Here is a 12,721-nt window from a genome sequence, read left to right as displayed (position 1 = left end):
ATTATTATTTCATTTGTATTAAAAATCTGTATCAATAAAATTGATAAGTTTGGTCTAGAGGCATGTAGCAATTTTGATTTTTAATGGACTTGCTTGTATAGTCCCTATTTAAAATAGTATTTCTCAATTCTAGCCTCTGTTTAGAAATCCTGATGTATAATGCTGGGATAAATCCTAGAGGGATTAAACAACTAAATCATTAACATTCTCTTCACTACAAAGGGAGGAATTGAATTTAGTTATGAAACACCTGCATACTATCACCTGTACTTGAGTCAATCAATTATTTTAACTATTTTTTTAAAATTAACTTCTGGCTTTATTTTTATGTGGACAATACTCATATCATCCAAATGACTGTTTGTATTTCTACTTCAAACATAAAAAGTACGGTAATTCCTTATTCTTTTATCATATTTTTAGGGTTTATCAGCTAGGATAGAAAACTGTGAGTCAAGGATATTAATCAAGGATCAGTCAAAAGTTAAAATATCTTCTCTTGGATTTTTTAATAATTAAAATTATTCAATAATCATGCAAATACAGTATAAATATAGAACATACATGGACATAGATGCCATTGCTTGATAAGTACAAACAAGGAAGCTTAGCATGATTGAATTTTGCCCAAGTAGACTCCCATTCTAGTAGATAAATGGTATGTATATTTCTAAATTTATAGTGATCACTTAAAATCTTGAAAAATATAACCACTTTTCTAAAATATAAGTGCACTTATGACTTGCTGCACATTTGTAATTTTGTCCTGAATTATTTTCTTTTGAAAAAAATCTTGCATCCATGGGAATTTAGAATAGAAATTTTAGAATAATATTCCACACAGTTGAATAGAGGTTTGAACTAAATTAATGACCTCTTAGACAGAATTTTTTGTATCTTCTGATTGATTTTGAAAAGGCATATCTGCAGCTTAAATTTCTACTGTCCTTCAGTTAAATAATCATAAGTACAGGTAATGCTGTTGAGTAAGAGACTCCATGTCTACTGAAGCATTTCTCTAGCCTGAAAAGAATGAGTGTAAAGTTGTCACTAAGAGACTATGTGTTATGAAGAATCAAATACTTATGATTTACTCTGGATTTCTGCATAACTACCCAAACATTTTCCTGGTTTTAAAATAATAGTAATGGCTACTGAAAGTTTTTTTTTCCTGAGACACTATTCAGATAAATTACAAGACATGAAAAAGGTATTACTCAGAAGAATAGAATTGGAAGATATAAAGTTTTAAATATTTTAAATATTATACACTTATATCCATAAATTACTGCAAATGCTGAACAGTGATATCTTCATAAACAAGTTAATTTTTTTTCATAAATAAGTTTTTTAAATTAGATGTTGCACATAACATTATAAAATCAGGTGAAATGGTACATAAATAAGTGGTGTACTTTTCTAAATATTATTACAAGTGTATTTGTAGGAGTGTGATATATTTGTATTATTCATATATTAAACCTTAGTATTTATGGAGAAGCATATTCCTGCTTAGACACATGGCAGTATAATGATTAGACACATGTTCCTAAATATGAACTTGAAATTATCATATTATGAATCATGGGAAAACAAACTAGATCTTTTAAGTTTTCATATATAAGCAATTTCAAGTATATTTTATTGCTCCCACACTAGCAGCACATTGACCCCTTAGTAACAGGTGTCACCACATTCCAGGTCAGAGAAAGTTGCCAAATTCACACAGCAGGGCGGTCGATCTAATATTTCATTAGGGTTTTTGACCAAAACTTTTCGACTTCCCATCCTTTATCCTTTCTTTCTACTGTATTTTTTACTTAATTGAATTTTCACCTTTTTTCTTCAAAAGTGAATTGTTCAAAGATTAAATACTTTACTACAAGTCACTCTGTTTTCTATTTCAGTTCCACATATGTGCAATATATCAGAAAACGCTGGAAAATCCCTTTTGTAATTCTGTTTTTAAAGTATCTTTTTTTCCCTAAAAAGAAAAGGAAAATGTACAATTAGAAATATATTCTTTGTCTCTTTCAGGCAAATATTTGCCCTATACTGTGAATTTGACTCCTTCCTTTTGCCTGATAAACATTTAAATATAGCTTTTTTGACTAGCATTTTGGATGAAAGTGATAGGAGATATATAATTTTGTGGTAATTAAAATGATTCTGTGTAACATTGTGCTTCTGTACTTATTTGTTTTTCATCATCTGTATCAGTGAGCAATAACTTTAAAAACAAGACAAGGCTAATGGCAAGATTTCATTTCTTTTGATGGCTGCATAGTATTCCATTGTGTATATATACCAGGGTTGCTGGGGGAAGGGGGTGTGAGAGAAGGGGGTGGGATTATGGACATTGGGGAGGTTATGTGCTTTGGTGAGTGCTGTGAAGTGTGTAAACCTGGTGATTCGCAGACCTGTACCCCTGGGGATAAAAATATATGTTTATAAAAAATAAAAAATTAAAAAAAAAACAAGACAAGGCTAAACTAAACTAAAACCAGGGGAGCCTCTATTGCTCAGTCAGTTGAACATCTGACTCTTGATTCCTACTCGGGTCATGATCTCAGGGTCTTGAAAGCCAGCTCAAAAATGATGAACATTTTTTCATGTGTCTGTAGCCATTTGTATGTCTTCATTGGAGAAGTGTCTGCTCATATCTTCTGCCCATTTTTTGATATGATTATGTTTTTTTGTGTGTTGAGTTTGAGAAGTTCTTTATAGATCCTGGATATCAACCTTTTGTCTCTACTGTCATTTGCAAATATCTTCTCCCATTCCGTGGGTTGCCTCTTTGTATTGTTGACTGTTTCCTTTGCTGTGCAGAAGCTTTTGATTTTGATGAAGTCCCAAAAGTTTATTTTCACTTTTGTTTCCTTTGTCTTTGGAGACATATCTTGAAAGAAGTTGCTGTGGCTGATGTCAAGTTACTGCCTATGTTCTCCTCTAGGGTTTTGATAAATTCCTCCCGCATGTTGAGGTCTTTTATCCATTTGAAGTTTATCTTTGTGATTTGTGTAAGAGAATGGTCGAGTTTTATTCTTCTACACGTAGCTGTCCAATTTTCCCAGCACCTTTTTTGAAGAGACTGTCTTTTTTACACTGTACGTTTTCTCCTGCTTTGTCAAAGACTATTTGATCATAGAGTTGAGGGTTCATATCTGGGCTCTCTACTCTGTTCCACTGGTCTATGTGTCTGCCTTTATGCCAGTGCCATGCTGTCGTGGTGATCACAGCTTTGTAGCAAAGTTTGAAATCAGGCAACGTTATGACCCCAGTTTTGTTTTTGTTTTTCACCATTTCTTTAGCAATTCAAGGTCTCTTCAGGTTCCATAAAAATTTTAGGATTGTTTGCTCCAGCTTTTTGAAAAATGCTGGTGGGATTTTGATCATGATGACATTGAAAGTATAGGTTGCTCTAGGCAGTATAGATATTTTAACAATGTTTATTCTTCCAATTTATGAGCATGTAATGCTCTTCCATCTTTTTGTGTGTTCTTCAGTTTCTTTCATAAGTGTTCTGCAGTTCCTCAAGTACAGATCCTTTACGTCTTTGGTTAGGTTTATTCGCAGGTCTCTTATGGTTCTCAGTGCTACAGTAAATGGAATCAAGTCTCTCATTTCCCTTTCTATATTTTTATTGTTAGTGTATAAGAAAGCAACTGATTTCTGTACATTGATTTTGTATCCTGCCACATAACTAAACTGCTCTATGACTTCTAGTAGTTAGGGGGTGGAATCTTTAGGGTTTCCCATATAAAGTATTATGCCATCTGCGAAGAGAGAGTTTGACTTCTTCTTAGCCAATTTGAATACCTTTTATTTATTTATTTTTGTTGTTGTTGTCTGATAGCTATTACTAAGAGTTCTAGTACTATGTTGAACAACAGTGGCCAGAGTGGATGGACATCCTTGTCATGTTTCTGGTCTCAAAAGGAAGGTTATCAACTTTTCCCCATTGAGAATGATATTCTCTGTGTATTTTTCATAGATAGATTTTATGACGTTGAGGAATATCACTCTATCTCTATACTTTGAAGTGTTTTAATCAGGAACAAGTGCTGTATCTTGTCAAATACTTTTTATGCATCAATTGAGAGGACCATGTGGTTCTTCTCTCTTCTCTTATTGATCTGTTCTAACAAATCGATTGATTTGTGAATGTTGAACCTCCCTTGCATCCCATGCATAAATTCCATCTGGTCATGGTGGGAAATCATTTTAATGTACTGTTGGATCCTATTATCTAGGATCTTGTTGAGACACTTAGCATCCATATCCATTCAGGATATTGGTCTGAAATTCTCCTTTTAGGTGGTGTCTTTGCCTAATTTGGGGATTAGGGTAATGCTGGCTTCATAGAAAGAGTCTGGAAGTTTTCCTTCCATTTCTATTTTTTGAAACAGCTTCAGGAGAATAGGTATTATTTCTTCTTTGAATGTTTAGTAGAATTCTCCAGGGAATCTGTCAGGACCTAGGCTCTTGTTTTTTCAAAGATTTTTGTAATTGCTTCAATCTCGTTATTAGATATTGGTCTGTTCACGTTGAAAATTTCTTCCTGATTCAGTTTTGGAAGTTATAGGTTTCCAGGAATGCATCCATCTCATCTAGGTTGCTTAAATTATTGGCATATAATTGTTGATAATAATTTCTGATGATTGTTTCTATTTCCTTGGTGTTAGCCATGATCTTTCCCTTTTCATCCATAATTTTATTAATTTGGGTCCTCTCTCTTTTCTTTTGGATTAGTTTGGCCAATGGTTTATTGATCTTACTGATTCTTTCAAAAAACCAGCTTGTAGTTTCATTGTTATGTTCTACTGCCTCTATCTCATTGATCTCTGCTCTAATCTTGATTATTTCCCTTATTCTGTGTGGGGTTGGCTTAATTTGTTGTTGATTCTACAATTCTTTAAGGTGTCAAGAGAGCTGGTATATTCTGAATTTTTCAATTTTTTTGAGGGAGGCTTGGATGGCTATGTATTTCCCCCTTAGGACAGTCTTTGCTGCACCCCATAGGTTTTGGACTGGGTTGTCTTCATTCTTATTGGTTTCCATGAATTGCTTAAGTTCTTCCTTGATTTCCTTGTTTATCCAAACATTCATTAACAATGCAGACTTTAGCTTCCAAGTGTTTGAATTCCTTCCAATTTTTTTTTTCTTGTGGTTGTGTTCCAGTTTCAAAGCATTGTGGTCTGAGAATATGCAGAGAATAATCTCAGTCTTTTGGTATTGGTTGGGCCCTGATTTGTGACCTCTTATGCATTCTATTCTGGAGAAAGTTCATGTGCACTCGAGAAGAATGAGTATTTTGTTGTTTTAGGGTGGAAGGTTCTGTATATATCTATGAGGTCCATCTGGTCCAAAGTGTCATTCAGTGCTCTTGTTTCTTTATTGATTTTCTGCTTGGATGATCTGTCTATTACTGAGAGTGGTGTGTTAAGATCCCTTACTTTTAAAGTTTTCATATCAGTATGCCTCTTTATCTTAATTAACAATTGGCTTATGTAGATGGCTGCTCCCATATTGAAGGCATAAATATTTACAATAGTTAGATCTTCTTGGTGGATAGACTCTTTAAAATGATGTGGTGTCCTTCTTTATCTCTGTCTACTGTCTTTAGTTTAAAATCTAATTTATCTGATATGAGAATCACTACCCCAGCTTTCTTTTGAGGCCCATTGGCATGATAGATGCTTCTCCATCCCTTTACTTTCAATCTGGATGTATCTTTAGGTTCCAAATTGGTCTCTTATAGACAGCATATGGACAGGTCCTGTCATTTTATCCAACCTGCAACCCTGTTCCATTTATGGGAGGATTTAGGCCATCCATGTTGAGAGTAATTATTGAAAGATACGTTTTTATTGACATCATGAAGCACTTGTTTCTATAGATTGTCTCTGTTAATTTCTATTCTATGATACTCATGGGTTCTTTCTTATTTTATAGGAGCTTCCTTAATATTTCTTGTTGTGCCAGTGTGGTGGTCACATACTCTTAAACCTTCCAGTCTTGGAAGCTCTTTATCTCTCCATCCATTTTGAATGTCAGCCTTGCTCGATAAAGTATTCTTATCTCCATGTTCTTCTCATTTAGTGCCCTGAATATGTCTTGCCAGCCTTTGTCTTGTCAGGTTTCTGTGGACTGGTCTGATGCTATTCTGATAGACCTTCCTCTGTACATAAGGAATCTCTTCTCCCAGCTGTTCTCAAGAGCTCCTGTCTAAAATTATGATTCATCAGTTTCACAATCAGGTGTCTCAAGGTCTTTCTAGATTCTATGATTTTGGGGGGAGACCTTTCTGTCTCTAGGAAATGAAGCCTGGTTCCATTCCCAAGATTGGGAAAATTGTCATGGAGAATTTTTTCAACTATATCCTATATATTCTTCCTCCTCTCCCTCAGGAATCCCAATAATTCTTACGTTGGAACATTTCACGGTGCCATTTATTTCCCTAATTCTTTTTTCATGGCTTCTAAGCTGTTTGTTTCAGGCTTCCTCCTAATCCTTTATCATTTTGTCCTCTAGATCACTAATTCTATCTTATGCCTCAATTACCCTAGGCGTTAGAGAATTTAGATTTAGATTGGAATATCACATATAGCATTTTTAACTTCTTTCTTGGTGGCTTTCACTTTTGTGGTAATCAATTCCATGTTGTCATTAATGGTTTTCTCCAACCTATCCATTGCCTGAATAACTGTTACCCTGAATTCCCTTTCCAACATGCTGTTTATATCCATATCCAAAGCTCTGATGGAGAGGGGACAGTTTCTAAATTTTTCCTTTTTTTTATAGTTTATTTTTATTTTTATTTTATTTTATTATTTTATAATTTTTTATCTTTTATAAACATATATTTTTATCCCCAGGGGTACAGGTCTGTGAATCACCAGGTTTACACACTTCAGAGCACTCACCAAAGCACATACCCTCCCCAATGTCCATAATCCCACCCCCTTCTCCCTAACCCCCTCCCCCCAGCAACCCTCAGTTTGTTTTGTGAGATTAAGAGTCACTTATGGTTTGTCTCCCTCCCAATCCTATCTTGTTTCATTGATTCTTCTCCTACCCACTTAAGCCCCCATGTTGCATCACCACTTCCTCATATCAGGGAGATCATATGATAGTTGTCTTTCTCTGCTTGACTTATTTAGCTAAGCATGATACACTCTAGTTCCATACATGTTGTCGCAAATGGCAAGATTTTATTTCTTTTGATGTCTGCATAGTATCCCATTGTGTATATATACCATTCATCTTGATCCATTCATCTGTTGATGGACATCTAGGTTCTTTCCATAGTTTGGCTATTGTGGACATTGCTGCTATAAACATTCGGGTGCACGTGCCCCTTTGGATCACTACGTTTGTATCTTTAGGGTAAATACCCAGTAGTGCAAATGCTGGGTCATAGGGCAGTTCTATTTTCAACATTTTGAGGAACCTCCATGCTGTTTTCCAGAGTGGCTGCACCAGCTTGCATTCCCACCAACAGTGTAGGAGGGTTCCCCTTTCTCCGCATCCTCGCCACCATCTGTCATTTCCTGACTTGTTGATTTTAGCCATTCTGACTGGTGTGAGGTGATATCGCATTGTGGTTTTGATTTGTATTTACCTGATGCCGAGTGATATGGAGCACTTTTTCATGTGTCTGTTGGCCATCTGGATGTCTTCTTTGCAGAAATGTCTGTTCATGTCCTCTGCCCATTTCTTGATTGGATTATTTGTTCTTTGGGTGTTGAGTTTGCTAAGTTCTTTATAGATTCTGGACACTAGTTCTTTATCTGATATGTCGTTTGCAAATATCTTCTCCCAGTCTGTCAGTTGTCTTTTGATTTTGTTAACTTTTTGCTTTGCTGTGCAAAAGGTTTTGATCTTGATGAAATCCCAATAGTTCATTTTTGCCCTTGCTTCCCTTGCCTTTGGCGTTGTTCCTAGGAAGATGTTGCTGTGGCTGAGGTTGAAGAGGTTGCTGCCTGTGTTCTCCACAAGGATTTTGGTGGATTCCTTTCACACATTGAGGTCCTTCATCCATTTTGAGTCTATTTTTGTGTGTGGTGTAAGAAAATGGTCCAATTTCATTTTTCCCAGCACCATTTATTGAAGAGGCTGTCTTTTGTCCTTTGGACATTCTTTCCTGCTTTGTCGAAGATTAGTTGACTGTAGAGTTGAGGGTCTATTTCTGGGCTCTCTATTCTGTTCCATTGATCTATGTGTCTGTTTTTGTGCCAGTACCATGCTGTCTTGATGATGACAGCTTTGCAATAGAGCTTGAAGTCCGGAATTGTGATGCCACCAACGTTGGCTTTCTTTTTCAATATCCCTTTGGCTATTCGAGGTCTTTTCTGGTTCCATATAAATTTTAGAATTATTTGTTCCATTTCTTTGAAAAAGGTGGATGGTACTTTGATAGGAATTGCATTAAATGTGTAGATTGCTTTAGGTAGCATAGACATTTTCACAATATTTATTCTTCCAATCCAGGAGCATGGAACATTTTTCCATTTCTTTGTGACTTCCTCAATTTCTTTCATGAGTACTTTATAGTTTTCTGAGCATAGATTCTGTGCCTCTTTGGTTAGGTTTATTCCTAGGTATCTTATAGTTTTGGGTGCAATTGTAAATGGGATTGACTCCTTAATTTCTCTTTCTTCTGTCTTGCTGTTGGTGTAGAGAAATGCAACTGATTTCTGTGCATTGATTTTATATCCTGACACTTTACTGAATTCCTGTATAAGTTCTAGCAGTTTTGGAGTGGAGTCTTTTGGGTTTTCCACATATAGTATCATATCATCTGTGAAGAGTGATAATTTGACTTCTTCTTTGCCGATTTGGATGCCTTTAATTTCCTTTTGTTGACTGATTGCTGAGGCTAGGACCTCTAGTACTATGTTGAATAGCAGTGGTGATAATGGACACCCCTGCCGTGTTCCTGACCTTAGCAGAAAAGCTTTCAGTTTTTCTCCATTGAGAATGATATTGCGGTGGGTTTTTCATAGATGGCTTTGATGATATTGAGGTATGTGCCCTCTATCCCTACACCTTGAAGAGTTTTGATCAGGAAGGGATGCTGTACTTTGTCAAATGCTTTTTCAGCATCTATTGAGAGTATCCTATGTTTCTTGTTCTTTCTTTTATTGATGTGTTGTATCACATTGACTGATTTGTGGATGTTGAACAACCTTGCAGCCCTGGAATAAATCCCACTTGGTCGTGGTGAATAATCCTTTTAATGTACTGTTGAATCCTATTGGCTAGTATTTTGTTGAGTATTTTCGCATCTGTGTTCATCAAGGATATTGGTCTATAGCTGTCTTTTTTGATGGGATCCTTGTCTGGTTTTGGGATCAAGGTGATGCTGGCCTCATAAAAAGAGTTTGGAAGTTTTGCTTCCATTTCTATTTTTTGGAACAGTTTCAGGAGAATAGGAATTAGTTCTTCTTTAAATGTTTGGTAGAATTCCCCCGGGAAGCCGTCTGGCCCTGGGCTTTTGTTTGTTTGGAGATTTTTAATGACTGTTTCAATCTCCTTACTGGTTATGAGTCTGTTCAGGCTTTCTATTTCTTCCTGGTTCAGTTGTGGTAGTTTATATGTTTCTAGGAATGCATCCATTTCTTCCAGATTGCCAAATTTATTGCCGTAGAGTTGTTCATAGTATGTTCTTATAATAGTTTGTATTTCTTTGGTGTTAGTTGTGATCTCTCCTCTTTCATTCATGATTTTATTTATTTGGGTCCTTTCTCCTTTCTTTTTGATAAGTTGGGCCAGGGGTTTATCAATTTTATTAATTCTTTCAAAGAACCAGCTCCTACTTTCGTTGATTTGTTCTATTTTTTTTTTGTTTTGTTTTCTATTTCATTGATTTCTGCTCTGATCTTTATGATTTCTCTTCTCCTGCTGGGCTTAGGGTTTCTTTCTTGTTCTTTCTCAAGCTCCTTTAGGTGTAGGGTTAGGTTGTGTACCTGAGACCTTTCTTGTTTCTTGAGAAAGGCTTGTACCGCTATATATTTTCCTCTCAGGACTGCCATTGTTGTGTCCCACAGATTTTGAACCGTTGTATTTTCATTATCATTCGTTTCCCTGATTTTTTTCAATTCTTCTTTAATTTCCCGGTTGACCCATTCATTCTTTAGAAGGATGCTGTTTAGTCTCCAAGTATTTGGGTTCTTTCCAAACTTCCTTTGTGGTTGAGTTCTAGCTTTAGAGCATTGTGGTCTGAAAATATGCAGGGAATGATCCCAATCTTTGGATACCGGTTGAGTCCTGCTTTAGGACCGAGGATGGGATCTATTCTGGAGAATGTTCCATGTGCACTAGAGAAGAATGTGTATTCTGTTGCTTTGGGATGAAATGTTCTGAATATATCTGTGATGTCCATCTGGTCCAGTGTGTCGTTTAAGGCCTTTATTTCCTTGCTGATCTTTTGCTTGGATGATCTGTCCATTTCAGTGAGGGGAGTGTTAAAGTCCCCTACTATTATTGTATTATTGTTTATGTGCTTCTTTGATTTTGTTATTAATTGGTTTATATAGTTGGCTGCTCCCACGTTGGGGGCATAGATATTTAAAATTGTTACACCTTCGTGTTGGACAGACCCTTTGAGTATGATATAGTGTCCTTCCTCATCTCTTATTATAGTCTTTGGCTTAAAATCTAATTGATCTGATATAAGGATTGCCACTCCTGCTTTCTTCTGATGTCCATTAGCATGGTAAATTCTTTTCCACCCCCTCACTTTAAATCTGGAGGTGTCTTCGGGCTTAAAATGAGTTTCTTGGAGGCAACATATAGATGGGTTTTGTTTTTTTATCCATTCTGATACCCTGTGTCTTTTGACAGGGGCATTTAGCCCATTAACATTCAGGGTAACTATTGAGAGATATGAATTTAGTGCCATTGTATTGCCTGTAAGGTGACTGTTACTGTATATGGTCTCTGTTCCTTTCTGATCTACCACTTGGAGGCTCTCTCTTTGCTTAGAGGACCCCTTTCAAGATTTCCTGTGGAGCTGGTTTGGTGTTTGCAAATTCTTTCAGTTTTTGTTTGTCCTGGAAGCTTTTAATCTCTCCTTCTATTTTCAATGATAGCCTAGCTAGATATAGTATTCTTGGCTGCATGTTTTTCTCGTTTAGTGCTCTGAAAATATCATGCCAGCTCTTTCTGGCCTGCCAGGTCTCTGTGGATAAGTCAGCTGCCAATCTAATATTTTTACCATTGTATGTTACAGACTTCTTTTCCCGGGCTGCTTTCAGGATTTTCTCTTTGTCACTGAGACTTGTAAATTTTACTATTAGGTGACGGGGTGTGGGCCTATTTTTATTGATTTTGAGGGGCGTTCTCTGAACCTCCTGAATTTTGATGCTCGTTCCCTTTGCCATATTGGGGAAATTCTCCCCAATAATTCTCTCCAGTATACCTTCTGCTCCCCTCTCTCTTTCTTCTTCTGGAAACCCAATTATTCTAATGTTGTTTTGTCTTATGGTGTCACTTATCTCTCGAATTCTCCCCTCGTGGTCCTGTAGCTGTTTGTCCCTCTTTTGCTCAGCTTCTTTATTCTCTGTCATTTGTTCTTCTATATCACTATTTCTTTCTTCTGCCTCATTTATCCTAGCAGTGAGAGCCTCCATTTTTGATTGCACCTCATTAATAGCTTTTTTTATTTCAAGTTGGTTAGATTTTAGTTCTTTTATTTCTCCAGAAAGGGCTTTTATATCTCTCGAGAGGTTTTTTCTAATATCTTTCATGCCTTTTTAGAGCCTGGCTAGAACCTTGAGAATTGTCATTCTGAACTCTAGATCTGACATATTACCAATGTCTGTATTGATTAGGTCCCTAGCCTTTGGTACTGCCTCTTGTTCTTTTTTTTGTGTTGAATTTTTCCATCTTGTCATTTTTTCCAGATAAGAGTATATGAAGGAGAAATTAAAATACTAAAAGGGTGACAACAACCCCAGGAAAATATGCTTATACCAAATTAGAAGGATCCCAAATCGTGAGGGGGGGAGAAAGTGGATAAAAAGGTTCAAAAAGGAAGAAAGAAAAGAAAAAAAAAAGAAAAAAATTTTAAAAAAAGAAAACAAATAAGAAAAATATAAAAAAGAAAAAAATATATATATTATATAAACTAGTTAAAAACCGTTAAAAAAGAAAAAGGTAAAAGTTATAAAAAAATTTACCAGAAGGCGAGAAAAAAAAAAACAATAAATGAAAAACAAAAAAATTAAATTAACTGCAAGACTAAAAAAAAAATCACAGGAAAAAAGCCATGAGTTCCGTGCTTTGCTTTCTCCTCCTCTGGAATTCTGCTGCTCTCCTTGGTATTGAAACCGCACTCCTTGGTAGGTGAACTTGGTCTCGGCTGGATTTCTTGTTGATCTTCTTTCAGAAAGTGGTTGTTTTTCTGTTTCCAGAATTGCTGTTCTTCTTCTCTTCGATCTGCTAATGGATTTTCAGGTGTTTTCAATCTTTAGATAATCTATCTAGCTGATCTCTGTCTCTTTTATATATTTTATCAATGGTGACCACTTTTACAAATACTGAGTCTTTTAATTAGGTATGTTGTATAATTTACTTTTATCCTAATGAAAAATGCATATTATTTAAGAGCAAATTTTGCTAATATTTTAATTTAATGATTTTAAAACTGTGCATTTAGTTAGCACACATTTTCTTTTTTCTTCTTCTTCTTCTTCTTTTTTAATATTTTATTTAT

The 12,721-nt window shown here is 35.7% G+C and overlaps 1 protein-coding gene across 5 annotated transcripts in view; it reads left to right on the top strand.

Moving 5' to 3' along the window:
* Positions 1-12,721, top strand: part of PCDH11X (protocadherin 11 X-linked) — a 421,474-nt gene that overhangs the window by 35,828 nt on the left and 372,925 nt on the right. The window lies entirely within an intron of this gene.

This window comes from Mustela nivalis (genome assembly GCF_964662115.1).
Source record: "Mustela nivalis genome assembly, chromosome: X".
In the NCBI taxonomy this organism is placed as follows: domain Eukaryota; kingdom Metazoa; phylum Chordata; class Mammalia; order Carnivora; family Mustelidae; genus Mustela; species Mustela nivalis.
Note: the sequence above shows the minus strand (reverse complement) of the source record. Positions and strands in the feature narration are given on the sequence as shown.